At 53.8% G+C, this 15,691-nt stretch overlaps 1 protein-coding gene across 1 annotated transcript in view; it reads left to right on the top strand.

The window, feature by feature from the left end:
• Positions 1–6,610: 6,610 nt before the first annotated feature.
• dis3l (DIS3 like exosome 3'-5' exoribonuclease) overlaps positions 6,611–15,691 on the top strand; it is a 208,260-nt gene continuing 199,179 nt past the window's right edge. Inside the window, exon 1 of the mRNA XM_062470685.1 lies at positions 6,611–6,620. The gene's annotated coding sequence lies outside the window, so the exon portion shown is untranslated. The remainder of the gene's footprint in view (positions 6,621–15,691) is intronic.

The following is a 15,691-nucleotide window of genomic DNA, read 5'->3' as shown; positions in this document are numbered from 1 at the left end:
AGGTCTGAGGGGCCAGAGGAGAGAGGTCTGAGGGGCCAGAGGAGAGAGGTCTGAGGGGCCAGAGGAGAGAGGTCTGAGGGGCCAGAGGAGAGAGGTCTGAGGGGCCTGAGGAGAGAGGTCTGAGGGGCCAGAGGAGAGAGGTCTGAGGGGCCAGAGGAGAGAGGTCTGAGGGGCCAGAGGAGAGAGGTCTGAGGGGCCTGAGGAGAGAGTTCTGAGGGGTCTGAGGAGAGAGGTCTGAGGGGCCAGAGGAGAGAGGTCTGAGGGGCCAGAGGAGAGAGGTCTGAGGGGCCAGAGGAGAGAGGTCTGAGGGGCCTGAGGAGAGAGGTCTGAGGGGTCTGAGGAGAGAGGTCTGAGGGGCCAGAGGAGAGAGGTCTGAGGGGCCAGAGGAGAGAGGTCTGAGGGGCCAGAGGAGAGAGGTCTGAGGGGCCTGAGGAGAGAGGTCTGAGGGGCCAGAGGAGAGAGGTCTGAGGGGCCTGAGGAGAGAGGTCTGAGGGGTCTGAGGAGAGAGGTCTGAGGGGCCAGAGGAGAGAGGTCTGAGGGGCCTGAGGAGAGAGGTCTGAGGGGCCTGAGGAGAGAGGTCTGAGGGGCCAGAGGAGAGAGGTCTGAGGGGCCAGAGGAGAGAGGTCTGAGGGGCCAGAGGAGAGAGGTCTGAGGGGCCAGAGGAGAGAGGTCTGAGGGGCCTGAGGAGAGAGGTCTGAGGGGCCTGAGGAGAGAGGTCTGAGGGGCCTGAGGAGAGAGGTCTGAGGGGTCTGAGGAGAGAGGTCTGAGGGGCCTGAGGAGAGAGGTCTGAGGGGCCTGAGGAGAGAGGTCTGAGGGGCCAGAGGAGAGAGGTCTGAGGGGCCAGAGGAGAGAGGTCTGAGGGGCCAGAGGAGAGAGGTCTGAGGGGCCTGAGGAGAGAGGTCTGAGGGGCCAGAGGAGAGAGGTCTGAGGGGCCAGAGGAGAGAGGTCTGAGGGGCCAGAGGAGAGAGGTCTGAGGGGCCAGAGGAGAGAGGTCTGAGAGGCCAGAGGAGAGAGGTCTGAGGGGTCTGAGGAGAGAGGTCTGAGGGGCCAGAGGAGAGAGGTCTGAGAGGCCAGAGGAGAGAGGTCTGAGGGGTCTGAGGAGAGAGGTCTGAGGGGCCTGAGGAGAGAGGTCTGAGGGGCCTGAGGAGAGAGTTCTGAGGGGTCTGAGGAGAGAGGTCTGAGGGGTCTGAGGAGAGAGGTCTGAGGGGCCAGAGGAGAGAGGTCTGAGGGGCCAGAGGAGAGAGGTCTGAGGGGCCAGAGGAGAGAGGTCTGAGGGGCCTGAGGAGAGAGGTCTGAGGAGAGAGGTCTGAGGGGCCTGAGGAGAGAGGTCTGGGGCCAGAGGAGAGAGGTCTGAGGGGCCAGAGGAGAGAGGTCTGAGGGGCCAGAGGAGAGAGGTCTGAGGGGCCAGAGGAGAGAGGTCTGAGGGGCCTGAGGAGAGAGTTCTGAGGGGCCTGAGGAGAGAGGTCTGAGGGGCCTGAGGAGAGAGGTCTGAGGGGCCTGAGGAGAGAGGTCTGAGGGGCCTGAGGAGAGAGGTCTGAGGGGCCTGAGGAGAGAGTTCTGAGGGGTCTGAGGAGAGAGGTCTGAGGGGCCTGAGGAGAGAGGTCTGAGGGGCCTGAGGAGAGAGGTCTGAGGGGCCTGAGGAGAGAGTTCTGAGGGGTCTGAGGAGAGAGGTCTGAGGGGCCAGAGGAGAGAGGTCTGAGGGGCCTGAGGAGAGAGGTCTGAGGAGAGAGGTCTGAGGGGCCTGAGGAGAGAGGTCTGGGGCCAGAGGAGAGAGGTCTGAGGGGCCTGAGGAGAGAGGTCTGAGGGGCCAGAGGAGAGAGGTCTGAGGGGCCTGAGGAGAGAGTTCTGAGGGGCCAGAGGAGAGAGGTCTGAGAGGCCAGAGGAGAGAGGTCTGAGGGGCCAGAGGAGAGAGGTCTGAGGGGCCAGAGGAGAGAGGTCTGAGGGGCCTGAGGAGAGAGGTCTGAGGGGTCTGAGGAGAGAGTTCTGAGGGGCCTGAGGAGAGAGGTCTGAGGGGCCTGAGGAGAGAGGTCTGAGGAGAGAGGTCTGAGGGGCCTGAGGAGAGAGGTCTGAGGGGTCTGAGGAGAGAGTTCTGAGGGGCCAGAGGAGAGAGGTCTGAGGGGCCTGAGGAGAGAGGTCTGAGGGGCCTGAGGAGAGAGGTCTGAGGGGCCAGAGGAGAGAGGTCTGAGAGGCCTGAGGAGAGAGGTCTGAGGGGCCAGAGGAGAGAGGTCTGAGGGGCCTGAGGAGAGAGTTCTGAGGGGCCTGAGGAGAGAGGTCTGAGGGGCCTGAGGAGAGAGGTCTGAGGGGCCAGAGGAGAGAGGTCTGAGAGGCCTGAGGAGAGAGGTCTGAGGGGCCTGAGGAGAGAGGTCTGAGGGGCCAGAGGAGAGAGGTCTGAGGGGCCTGAGGAGAGAGGTCTGAGGGGTCTGAGGAGAGAGTTCTGAGGGGCCAGAGGAGAGAGGTCTGAGGGGCCAGAGGAGAGAGGTCTGAGGGGCCAGAGGAGAGAGGTCTGAGGGGTCTGAGGAGAGAGTTCTGAGAGGCCTGAGGAGAGAGGTCTGAGGGGCCAGAGGAGAGAGGTCTGAGGGGCCAGAGGAGAGAGTTCTGAGGGGTCTGAGGAGAGAGGTCTGAGGGGCCTGAGGAGAGAGGTCTGAGGGGCCTGAGGAGAGAGGTCTGAGGGGTCTGAGGAGAGAGGTCTGAGGGGCCTGAGGAGAGAGGTCTGAGGGGCCTGAGGAGAGAGGTCTGAGGGGCCAGAGGAGAGAGGTCTGAGGGGTCTGAGGAGAGAGGTCTGAGGGGTCTGAGGAGAGAGGTCTGAGGGGCCTGAGGAGAGAGGTCTGAGGGGCCTGAGGAGAGAGGTCTGAGGGGTCTGAGGAGAGAGGTCTGAGGGGCCTGAGGAGAGAGGTCTGAGGGGCCTGAGGAGAGAGGTCTGAGGGGTCTGAGGAGAGAGTTCTGAGGGGCCAGAGGAGAGAGGTCTGAGGGGCCTGAGGAGAGAGGTCTGAGGGGCCTGAGGAGAGAGGTCTGAGGGGCCTGAGGAGAGAGGTCTGAGGGGCCTGAGGAGAGAGGTCTGAGGGGCCAGAGGAGAGAGGTCTGAGGGGCCTGAGGAGAGAGGTCTGAGGGGCCAGAGGAGAGAGGTCTGAGGGGTCTGAGGAGAGAGGTCTGAGGGGCCAGAGGAGAGAGGTCTGAGGGGTCTGAGGAGAGAGGTCTGAGGGGCCTGAGGAGAGAGGTCTGAGGGGCCTGAGGAGAGAGGTCTGAGGGGCCTGAGGAGAGAGGTCTGAGGGGCCAGAGGAGAGAGGTCTGAGGGGTCTGAGGAGAGAGGTCTGAGAGGCCTGAGGAGAGAGGTCTGAGGGGCCTGAGGAGAGAGGTCTGAGGGGCCAGAGGAGAGAGGTCTGAGGGGCCTGAGGAGAGAGGTCTGAGGGGCCAGAGGAGAGAGGTCTGAGGGGCCAGAGGAGAGAGGTCTGAGGGGCCAGAGGAGAGAGGTCTGAGGGGCCTGAGGAGAGAGGTCTGGGGCCAGAGGAGAGAGGTCTGAGGGGCCAGAGGAGAGAGGTCTGAGGGGCCAGAGGAGAGAGGTCTGAGGGGCCTGAGGAGAGAGGTCTGAGGGGCCTGAGGAGAGAGTTCTGAGGGGCCAGAGGAGAGAGGTCTGAGGGGCCAGAGGAGAGAGTTCTGAGGGGCCTGAGGAGAGAGGTCTGAGGGGCCAGAGGAGAGAGGTCTGAGGGGCCAGAGGAGAGAGGTCTGAGGGGCCTGAGGAGAGAGGTCTGAGGGGCCTGAGGAGAGAGGTCTGAGGGGTCTGAGGAGAGAGGTCTGAGGGGCCTGAGGAGAGAGGTCTGAGGGGTCTGAGGAGAGAGGTCTGAGAGGCCTGAGGAGAGAGGTCTGAGGGGCCTGAGGAGAGAGGTCTGAGGGGCCAGAGGAGAGAGGTCTGAGGGGCCAGAGGAGAGAGGTCTGAGGGGCCAGAGGAGAGAGGTCTGAGGGGCCTGAGGAGAGAGGTCTGAGGGGCCAGAGGAGAGAGGTCTGAGGGGCCAGAGGAGAGAGGTCTGAGGGGCCAGAGGAGAGAGTTCTGAGGGGCCTGAGGAGAGAGGTCTGAGGGGCCAGAGGAGAGAGTTCTGAGGGGCCTGAGGAGAGAGTTCTGAGGGGCCTGAGGAGAGAGGTCTGAGGGGCCAGAGGAGAGAGGTCTGAGGGGCCAGAGGAGAGAGTTCTGAGGGGCCTGAGGAGAGAGGTCTGAGGGGCCAGAGGAGAGAGGTCTGAGGGGTCTGAGGAGAGAGGTCTGAGGGGCCAGAGGAGAGAGGTCTGAGGGGCCAGAGGAGAGAGGTCTGAGGGGCCTGAGGAGAGAGGTCTGAGGGGCCAGAGGAGAGAGGTCTGAGGGGCCTGAGGAGAGAGGTCTGAGGGGCCAGAGGAGAGAGGTCTGAGGGGTCTGAGGAGAGAGGTCTGAGGGGTCTGAGGAGAGAGGTCTGAGGGGCCTGAGGAGAGAGGTCTGAGGGGCCTGAGGAGAGAGGTCTGAGGGGTCTGAGGAGAGAGGTCTGAGGGGCCAGAGGAGAGAGGTCTGAGGGGCCTGAGGAGAGAGTTCTGAGGGGCCAGAGGAGAGAGGTCTGAGGGGCCTGAGGAGAGAGGTCTGAGGGGCCTGAGGAGAGAGGTCTGAGGGGCCAGAGGAGAGAGGTCTGAGGGGCCAGAGGAGAGAGGTCTGAGGGGTCTGAGGAGAGAGGTCTGAGGGGCCAGAGGAGAGAGGTCTGAGGGGTCTGAGGAGAGAGGTCTGAGGGGCCTGAGGAGAGAGGTCTGAGGGGCCTGAGGAGAGAGGTCTGAGGGGCCTGAGGAGAGAGGTCTGAGGGGCCAGAGGAGAGAGGTCTGAGGGGTCTGAGGAGAGAGGTCTGAGAGGCCTGAGGAGAGAGGTCTGAGGGGCCTGAGGAGAGAGGTCTGAGGGGCCAGAGGAGAGAGGTCTGAGGGGCCTGAGGAGAGAGGTCTGAGGGGCCTGAGGAGAGAGTTCTGAGGGGCCAGAGGAGAGAGTTCTGAGGGGTCTGAGGAGAGAGGTCTGAGGGGCCAGAGGAGAGAGGTCTGAGGGGCCAGAGGAGAGAGTTCTGAGGGGCCTGAGGAGAGAGGTCTGGGGCCAGAGGAGAGAGGTCTGAGGGGCCTGAGGAGAGAGGTCTGAGGGGCCTGAGGAGAGAGGTCTGAGGGGCCTGAGGAGAGAGGTCTGAGGGGCCAGAGGAGAGAGGTCTGAGGGGCCAGAGGAGAGAGGTCTGAGGGGCCAGAGGAGAGAGGTCTGAGGGGCCAGAGGAGAGAGGTCTGAGGGGCCAGAGGAGAGAGGTCTGAGGGGTCTGAGGAGAGAGGTCTGAGGGGCCAGAGGAGAGAGGTCTGAGGGGCCTGAGGAGAGAGGTCTGAGGGGCCAGAGGAGAGAGGTCTGAGGGGCCAGAGGAGAGAGGTCTGAGGGGTCTGAGGAGAGAGGTCTGAGGGGCCTGAGGAGAGAGGTCTGAGGGGCCTGAGGAGAGAGTTCTGAGGGGCCAGAGGAGAGAGGTCTGAGAGGCCAGAGGAGAGAGGTCTGAGGGGTCTGAGGAGAGAGTTCTGAGGGGCCTGAGGAGAGAGGTCTGAGAGGCCTGAGGAGAGAGGTCTGAGGGGCCTGAGGAGAGAGGTCTGAGGGGCCAGAGGAGAGAGGTCTGAGGGGCCAGAGGAGAGAGTTCTGAGGGGCCTGAGGAGAGAGTTCTGAGGGGCCTGAGGAGAGAGGTCTGAGGGGCCAGAGGAGAGAGGTCTGAGGGGCCAGAGGAGAGAGGTCTGAGGGGCCAGAGGAGAGAGGTCTGAGGGGCCAGAGGAGAGAGTTCTGAGGGGCCTGAGGAGAGAGTTCTGAGGGGCCTGAGGAGAGAGGTCTGAGGGGCCAGAGGAGAGAGGTCTGAGGGGCCAGAGGAGAGAGTTCTGAGGGGCCTGAGGAGAGAGGTCTGAGGGGCCAGAGGAGAGAGGTCTGAGGGGCCAGAGGAGAGAGGTCTGAGGGGCCAGAGGAGAGAGGTCTGAGGGGCCTGAGGAGAGAGGTCTGAGGGGCCTGAGGAGAGAGGTCTGAGGGGTCTGAGGAGAGAGGTCTGAGGGGCCTGAGGAGAGAGGTCTGAGGGGTCTGAGGAGAGAGGTCTGAGGGGCCTGAGGAGAGAGGTCTGAGGGGCCAGAGGAGAGAGGTCTGAGGGGCCTGAGGAGAGAGGTCTGAGGGGTCTGAGGAGAGAGGTCTGAGGGGCCTGAGGAGAGAGGTCTGAGGGGCCTGAGGAGAGAGGTCTGAGGGGCCAGAGGAGAGAGGTCTGAGGGGCCAGAGGAGAGAGGTCTGAGGGGTCTGAGGAGAGAGGTCTGAGGGGCCTGAGGAGAGAGGTCTGAGGGGCCTGAGGAGAGAGGTCTGAGGGGCCTGAGGAGAGAGGTCTGAGGGGCCTGAGGAGAGAGGTCTGAGGGGCCAGAGGAGAGAGGTCTGCAGCTGGAGCAGACCTCCACCCAGCTGGACCCTATTGGACAGAAACCATGATTGTGACCAATCGACAGCAGAGGGCAGTACCGCTTTTCATTCTTAGGGTATACCTCAGCCTGAATTTGTATATTTTGTCAAGTTGCTCCAAGTTTTGTGGCATTTAAAAAGCATTTCAAGATTTATTTTCAGTCTTTAAAGTTATTGGAAAAGAAGAGTGCCTTGAAAGTCTTTAAATTACTTGAAATGTATTTGTATTAACACGTTATTTAAATGTATTTAGGGTTTTAAAGTAAAAGAATATAGATATTTTCTTATTTGGTTCATTTCAAGATCATTTAAATTATATACAATAATGAGAACAAAATTCCCTGAATCATTTCCCAATCCACTTTATAATATCTCTGAATTTCAAATCAAGCTTTAAACCGTTGCTGCTCGCTCTCCATGAATTCTTCACCTGTTGTGTTCTGAAGACAAACTGCTGGCGGCTGTGTTTTCACCTGCTGCTGTCCTTCAGAATCACACAGTCTCGGGTTACGTTTGATTAATTTCATTCACATTTTATTTTTACTTTGTGATGTTTTTATCTAAAGCCACTTAAAGTGTGTCTTACCAGACACAGTGTAAAGTAACCACATCTCAGCTACCAGACACAGTGTAAAGTAACCACATCTCAGCTACCAGACACAGTGTAAAGTAACATCTCAGCTACCAGACACAGTGTAAAGTAACATCTCAGCTACCAGACACAGTGTAAAGTAACCACATCTCGGCTACCAGACCAGTCCAAGTACCTGTCCAACACCTGTCTGTGAAGTCAAAGTCTCACAGTCTGAACTCAGACCACGGGAGCACTCTCAAATCTCTGCCACAGCTGTGAAAATGACATGGTTCAGCATTGTCAGAGAATGTCATGTGTTTAGAAAACACATAACTGTGTGTGCCTGATGTCTGCTTTGATTAACAGTATGAATACAGACGACTTTAAGATGTCTGTGCTCCCATAATGTAGGACGCTGCAGTAACATGTGTGTGTCATGTAAATCAATCAGCTGCTTCAAAAAAACATGTTACTTTCCTCCAGATCTCCTGTGGTTTTCATTAACTAAAACCCCCCTCACACAGCCAGTCACTGACACACAATGAATTCATCAACGCTCCACAATCTCAACCTCCCCGCCTCTGACAACACTGGGCATCGACCGAGCGTCCTCCCAGAGCAGAGAGAGGGGGATGATCGTTGAGAAACATCAGCAGAAAGAGACAGAAAGAGAGGAGAGGAGAGAGAGTACAAGGTGGAGAGAGGAGGCCTTTAACTGGCACTCCGCTGAAACGAAATGTCGTCTCTTTTGTTCCCAGGCCGTGGGTGCTAATTGGAGCTAGCTGCGGGGGGGCAGCCCCCCCCCTGGGCCCCCGCTGGGCTCCTGTCTGTCTCACCTGTGGAGTCATTATCTCCCCCATCGATCAGACAGGAAGCCAGTGGAGGAAGCCCAGTCCTGTGTCGCAGTGTGCGTGTCAGAAACGTGGTTCAATTTCCTTTCAGAGCCCCGCGGCTGGGGGCAGACATGCTGAGGTCAATGGTTACTTAAAAGGACTTATGGATCACAGAGAGACTGTTCTTCTTGGTCAGGTCAGAAAACGTCTAGATGATTCCCTGCCATTTTAAAAGGCTGGTCTTAATGACAGTGGAGAACTGGACTGATTAAATGTGCAATTCATTATTCGCGTCATGTTTTATATCCTACTTTAAGCAAATTAAGTATTTAAGATTCTTTCCTTTTTCCGTGGGGTACAGCGTGTTGTTTCCATGTCTGTACTGTATGTTTGGACACAGTTGTGTTTATTCAGACAGACACTCATTCATGTACGTACTATATTCAGCAACAGACACACACACTCACACGCACACACTCACACACTCGGCTTATAGCTTAGGCCCACAGGCCCAGGAGTGTGATGCTAATGATGGTAATTAATGAACCCTGACAGCACAATCTGCTGCCTATTGTCTCCCAATCAGCTGCCCCCTCTCCCTGGACCCTCACTCTGAAGGACTGTCTGGGGTCAGCAAGGTGGGTGTGTCTGTGTGTGTGTCTGTGTGTGTGTCTGTGTGTGAGTTAGTGTGTGTGGGGTGGCAGCAAGATGTGTGTGTGGGGGGGGGAGGGGGTGAGCTGGGGATTAGATCAATTAGAGAGTGACGATCACATCAAGATACAGTTTGATGTTATTATGCTGCACAAGTCCCTGTGGTCCTGAGTCTGTGTATGTGTGCGTGAGACTGTGTGTGTGTGTGTGTGTGTGTGTGTGTGTGTGTGTGTGTGTGTGTGTGTGTGTGTGTGTGTGTGTGTGTGTGTGTGTGATTGTGAGTCTGTGTGTGTGTGTTGAGATCATTAGACTTGACTACTACCTAAGTCTTTTCTGACTTTTGTTTGTTTGTGTCAGTGACCCATCCATCATCTCATATTTCCTTGCTAGTTAATCCCCATTTTAGTTTCAGGAATCGAGCATAAGGCTAAGTAAAAAGTACTGCCTCCTTCCTGTTCTCTCACAAAGATTTATATCAAATAAGTTTTTCCACCATGTGAGATTTTACAAATGAGTAAAAGATCCTTTGTTCTTTATATTTGTGAAAGCTGAAATAAGAAAGAAAATTAAGTATTGAGAGACTTGTTGCTCTTGTTGGTTAGTTGTAAATTATAAAAAATGATTGTACTCGCTGTGAAATATATTATTGTTGCTTGCTTTTCTGCAGGTACACTCTTGCACTTTTGAGGTTCATGTTGTTTACGTAATTGTAACTTGTTTAACTACATGCTCTTATGGTTCTTCCTATTGGCATTTATTTGGTTTTTCACAATGTATGCTTCATGTTTTGGCTACCCGCAATATTTGGTGCTATCTCGTTGTTATGATCAGTGTCCTATGCACTTTTGTAAAGCTCTCTCTTGGAAGTCGCTTTGGATAAAAGCGTCTGCTGAATAATAAATGTAAATGTAAGTAGATGTGGACAGGTTTTTTTATTACTTAGAGCAATCCAGAGATTAAGTACAGAAAGCACATTTTCACAGAAAGCGTGAAGAAGCAACAATTCCAGACCCTCAGAGCAGCAAAAGTCTTTCGTGTCACACGACCCGTCCTGGATGTCTAGACCGACTCAAGAGGCCCCCAGATGTGGCTCTTCTGATTGGCTGAAAGGTGCGAGACAATAGCAAGACTCCAGAACCTTCCTGCCTCTTTCACACAGCTCAGACTCCAGACCCAGGACCTCACAATGCTCCGGAGCTCAGCCGAGTATCAATGCAGCTCAGAGCAGATCTCCATCCCAGAGACCCAGTGCCTCAGCAGCGCTGAGACCTGCTTCTCCTGGACGGAGAAACAATGAGATCATTAAACGAGCAAACAGCTTAGAGCAGCTTTCACCAGGACGTCCAGGAGAGCAGGGGCTCCTGCAGACTCCCAGCAGGGAGGGAACACTACTGGGGGGACAACCACATCTGCTCAGACCTGGTAGTGTGTTTGTGTGTTTGTGTGATAGAGAGAGAGAGAGAGAGAGAGAGAGAGAGAGAGAGAGAGAGAGAGAGAGAGAGAGAGAGGGAGTGTGTGTATGTGTGTGAGAGAGAGAGAGAGAGAGAGAGTGTGCATGTAAGAGAGAGAGTGTGTGTGTGTGTGAGAGATAGAGAGATAGAGAGAAAGGGAGTGTGTGTGTGTGTGTGTGTGTGAGAGAGAGAGAGAGAGATAGAGAGAGAGAGAGAGAGAGAGAGAGAGAGAGTGCATGTAAGAGAGAGTGTGTGTGTGAGAGAGAGTGTGTGTGTGAGAGAGAGAGAGAGAGAGAGAGAGAGAGAGAGAGAGAGAGAGAGAGAGAGAGAGTGCATGTAAGAGAGAGTGTGTGTGTGAGAGAGAGTGTGTGTGAGAGAGAGAGAGAGAGAGAGAGAGAGAGAGAGAGAGAGAGAGAGAGAGAGAGAGAGAGAGAGAGAGAGAGAGAGAGAGAGAGAGAGAGAGAGAGAGAGAGAGAGAGAGAGAGAAAGAAAGAAAGAAAGAAAGAAAGAGAGTGAGAGAAAGTGTGTGTGAGAGTGAGTGAGTGTGTGTCCTGCTGTCGCACTGTCCCACTGTGTTACTTGTTATTCGGCCATGAGAACAGGAAATCCCCTCCTATTCTGTGACGAATGTCAAAGACAGCCAGATGGATGCTGGATCTGTCACAGTGTGCTGCAGAGGGACATGTGAAGAGGTCTGTCAACATGCAGCTGTGAGAGTATCTCATCTGAAGCTGAGATGTGAGAGTATCTCATCTGAAGCTGAGATGTGAGAGTATCTCATCTGAAGGCTGAGATGTGAGAGTATCTCACCTGAAGCTGAGATGTTTGAGTATCTCATCTGAATGCTGAGATGTGAGAGTATCTCATCTGAAGCTGAGATGTGAGAGTATCTCATCTGAAGCTGAGATGTGAGAGTATCTCATCTGAAGGCTGAGATGTGAGAGTATCTCATCTGAAGCTGAGATGTGAGAGTATCTCATCTGAAGCTGAGATGTGAGAGTATCTCATCTGAAGGCTGAGATGTGAGAGTATCTCATCTGAAGCTGAGATGTGAGAGTATCTCACCTGAAGCTGAGATGTGAGAGTATCTCACCTGAAGGCTGAGATGTGAGAGTATCTCACCTGAAGCTGAGATGTGAGAGTATCTCATCTGAAGCTGAGATGTGAGAGTATCTCATCTGAAGCTGAGATGTGAGAGTATCTATTCTGAAGCTGAAGTGATACATTGGCACAGGAACTCAAAACACCCCAAAATCTGCTGAACGATTTACTTGATATTCACAACAAAGTAGTGAATATTTTACAAAGTATTTTCCTGTTTTGTTCTGATTATGAAGCAACACCATTGAACACTCCTCATGTTCAATACTAACCCTCTTTGTATCAGTTGCCTTTCATATTTGACAGAGGGTCATGCTGAATTATAAAAATGTTATCAGGAAGTTTTTACATGATTAATTTACTATCTGTTTTAGTTACAAAGACAACCCTCTGTGTCAACCTGCGCTCCCTGGCTCAAACCTTCCTGTCAGTTAACCCTCGTGCTGCCTTCGGGTCACATGACCCAAAGGTTCATAACGAACCATCGTTGTGTTTACCCAATTTTACCCAATACAAAAACAAATACAAATAATTTTCTTTTAACCATTCCAATGTGGGGGGTCTGAGACAGCCCGACAGTTAAAAGAAAATGCTTCACTTTGTTTTTGTATGAGGTAAATTTGTCGCAATACGACGGTGGGTCACAATGACTGATGGGTCAGAATGACCCGAAGATAACACAAGGGTTAAACAAGACTAGACACAACATTTTCCCAGGAGAGCAGTAGTGAGGGAACAGTTGATGTGGCCGTGTGAAGGAGCACCATAACGCACCAAAGCTTCTTAGTGGTCTTGTGTGTTTGGCTTTGAGTTTTCTCTGGTAAATCTGTTTGCTGTTTTAAATCTCCCCTTTGTGGCAGGAGAAGAGAGGACCAGAGGCAGCAGAAGAGCTCTGGGCATGTCAGCCAACTAACCTTTACCCTCTTGTGTGTGTGTGTGTGTGTCTTTCCCACATCCAAGCACACTGATGGGGACACACACCAGTGACCAGTTCTGTCATCCCTCTCTATTACACACACACACACACACCGAAGAAAGTAAAGGTTAGTTGGCTTTCCCCAGAGAAGCAAGCAACCACAACTAATGAGATGTGGATCAAGAATAAAATAACCAGTATAACATTGAATCTAGTCTCCTCCTGAGTGTGTGAATGTGTTGTTTTGAACAGCTTCTCCAGTATATATCCCCCAACCCAGGCCCCACCAGCCTCTCTGACCCCCGTCCCATCCTGCCCCCCCCCCCCCCCCCCACGCCCACCCCAGTGATGCTCAGCTGCTCTCTGAGCAGAGTGAAAGGACCAGGCAGGCGGATCATGTAGGACCCACCACAGAACACAGAGACCTCCCTGCCGATGAGCAAACAGCACTACAAATGGCAGAGCCGGCCACACAATCACTGGCTGAATGGAAGCTAATTAGCTGGAGGCTAACGCCAGTTTACTAACACCTGTATTAGCGTGCTAGCTCAGCGGGGTGCCTGGGAGGGCCAACAAGTGCTAATCCTTCATAAGCTTGCGGTGCTCCTCCTCCCACCAGCATTAGCATATTATCCATTAGCTAGCAAGCTAACTCAGATCTGGAGATTTTTACAAATAGGGGCTCTGGAGGATGTAAGTAGAGATACTGGAGATTATACTGTTTTGATCTCTATGGATTTATGCATTTATGTGGGCTTGTGTGTTTGTGTATCTCAGAGTGAGTGTGTCAGTGAGTGTGTGTGTGTCAGTGAGTGTGTAATTTAGTGTAATAGGTGTGCATTTCAGTGTGTGAGGGTTGTGTGTGTGGCAGTGAGTTTGACGCCTGTGTGTTTGTGGCAGTGTGTGTACAGCTTGTGTGTGTGTGCACGGCCTGTGTGTGTGTGTGTACAGCCTGTGTGTGTGTACGGCCTGTGTGTGTGTACGGCCTGTGTGTGTGTGCGGCCTGTGTGTGTGTACGGCCTGTGTGTGTGTGCGGCCTGTGTGTGTGTACGGCCTGTGTGTGTGTGTGTACGGCCTGTGTGTGTGTACGGCCTGTGTGTGTGTACGGCCTGTGTGTGTGTGTGTACGGCCTGTGTGTGTGACGGCCTGTGTGTGTGTACGGCCTGTGTGTGTGACGGCCTGTGTGTGTGTGTGTACGGCCTGTGTGTGTGTGTGTACGGCCTGTGTGTGTGACGGCCTGTGTGTGTGTGTGCACAGCCTGTGTGTGAGACCCCTATGTGTGTCTAAAGGATAAGCAAGCTCAGCATCACCATGATGACTGGACTGACTACATTCCTCTACTGGTAATGGGGGTGTGGGGGGGGTCTGGGCGCAGGCCCATTAACTGGATGTGTTTACCCAGCAGCGGAGCGCTCTGATCCTGTCTCCCTTCCCGCTTCCAGCACCACCCTCTGCCTTTGTGACAGAGCAGGGATGGAGGGATGGAGGATGAAGAGATGAAGAGAGAAGAGCATTGACGCTGAGATCAGGCTTCCTGGGAGATTCTGTACGCTGACCAAACTAATCAGGGTGTGTCAACACAGAGAGCTGTAAGGCCCGGCTGCTGGAAGAGGGGAGGCTCAGTCTCAAGTGGTGATTGAGGGGAGATGTCTCTGGACCACACTCAGTCTGTCTGATCTGGGGGCCAGCAGGGGGGCCAGCAGGGGGGCCCCAGACCCCCATAGTCCAGGCTCCTAGAGCACATCCACAAGAAAGCTGTTGGAACTTAAATTAAATTTGTTGTGAAAAAAAATTAAGAGATGTGCTTAATTTTAGATGGAAGATTGTGTGTGTGGTGTGCTGTTTGTGTGTGTGTGTGTGTGTGTTAAATATGTGTGGTTGTCTTTGCGTTTTTCAAATCGAATCATAACATAACATCATTATTTGGACAGCTCTTTTTACAAGCAATTTCACAGAGGGCGTCAGACCAGCCCCTGTGACGAGCCTGAACCCTCAGAGAAGACCAGGAACAACTCAGAGAAGACCAGGAACAACTCAGAGAAGACCAGGAACAACTCAGAGAAGACCAGGAATAACTCAGAGAAGACCAGGAACAACTCAGAGAAGACCAGGAACAACTCAGAGAAGACCAGGAACAACTCAGAGAAGACCAGGAACAACTCAGAGAAGACCAGGAACTACTCAGAGAAGACCAGGAACAAACTCAGAGAAGACCAGGAACAAACTCAGAGAAGACCAGGAACAACTCAGAGAAGACCAGGAACAACTCAGAGAAGACCAGGAACAACTCAGAGAAGACCAGGAACTACTCAGAGAAGACCAGGAACAACTCAGAGAAGACCAGGAACAACTCAGAGAAAGCTGGTGAGGAGCAGTCAGGAGAGTCCCTCCTCCAGGTGTTAGTCCTCCAGGTGTTACTCAAAAGTAATTAAAAAGCGATGGTAATATGTTGTTTTTTAATGGACAAATCCCTCTACCCTGAAGTTTGAATAAATTGATAACAAGAGAATATTTCCCTCTTATGCTAATAATAAAAATTTGATCATTTAGCAGACGCTTTCATCCAAAACAGCATACATGGACGGATTTGACCCTACAACCTCTTCATCTGCCATCAAATGCTCTAACCACCGAGCTGCAGCGTGTAACACACTCCGTGTCACATGAGAGGAGGTGCTCAGTGTGTGTCACACACTCCGTGTCACATGAGAGGAGGTGCTCAGTGTGTGTAAAGACCTGCCAGTCAGCCGTGTCTGAAAGTGTCGTCTCCAAGGAGACCCTGTCACCACAGCTCACAGATCAAGCCCTCTTTGAGTCTAAGTGGACGTCTGATCAGATGTCACCTTCAGTTCCCTGCAGCCGGAGGCCCGTCTAACAGCCCTCACAGCCAATTATCGGCAGCACAGGGGAGGGATGCTTCAATAGCAGCCGCCCAGGCAGGGACAGGGTGCACATGCTACCCTGCCACACACTCCAGCCACCAGAGACCCGGCCTAATGGGTAATCACAGGGGGGCTTATGCAGCAAATCAGTCCCGATCCGGAGAGGCCTTCTGGGGATAGCTGTCCGGCCAGTGGTGGTGGTGATGGTGGTGGTGATGGTGGTGGGGGGTGGTGGTGGGGGTCACACACAAGGAGGTCAGATGTGTTTCACAGCAAAGTGTTAATTTAATAGCAGGAGTGTTTCTATAGGTCCATGTCATGTAAACACTGAACCATCCTGCTGTAAACACTCTGCAGGGTGGAGGACTGTCTCTCTACTGTACAGTCCATCCTCACACTGAGGTAGAGATGAACAACTGACCACTGACCTGAGCCAGGACCTTGCCCCGCATTGATCAACAATTACCCAGTGACTGAAAAATAGGACCTGATCACTTATAATTGGCCATTGAGCAGTGAACGGGACTGCACCCGTCTACATCAAGTCTCTCCTGCAGCCTTAGACCTACGGTCTTCTTCAGACAACCGCCTGGTGGTCCCACCGCTCAAGACCGCCCAGTCCCAACACAAGCTCTTCTCCTGTCTGGCCCCCCAGTGGTGGAATCAACTCCCCACCTCCATCAGAGACACTGACTGTCTCTCCACCTTCAAGAAAAGGCTCAAGACGCACTTGTTCCGGGAGTACAACGGTACTTAGGAATGGTTCGCTTGACCCGATGTTAGTTTCCTCAAGGATCACAATGACTCTTGCTCAGAGACTTGTTGCTCTTGTGGTTAGTGGTAACTGATT

This window comes from Osmerus eperlanus, chromosome 10 (assembly GCF_963692335.1).
Source record: "Osmerus eperlanus chromosome 10, fOsmEpe2.1, whole genome shotgun sequence".
In the NCBI taxonomy this organism is placed as follows: domain Eukaryota; kingdom Metazoa; phylum Chordata; class Actinopteri; order Osmeriformes; family Osmeridae; genus Osmerus; species Osmerus eperlanus.
Note: the sequence above shows the minus strand (reverse complement) of the source record. Positions and strands in the feature narration are given on the sequence as shown.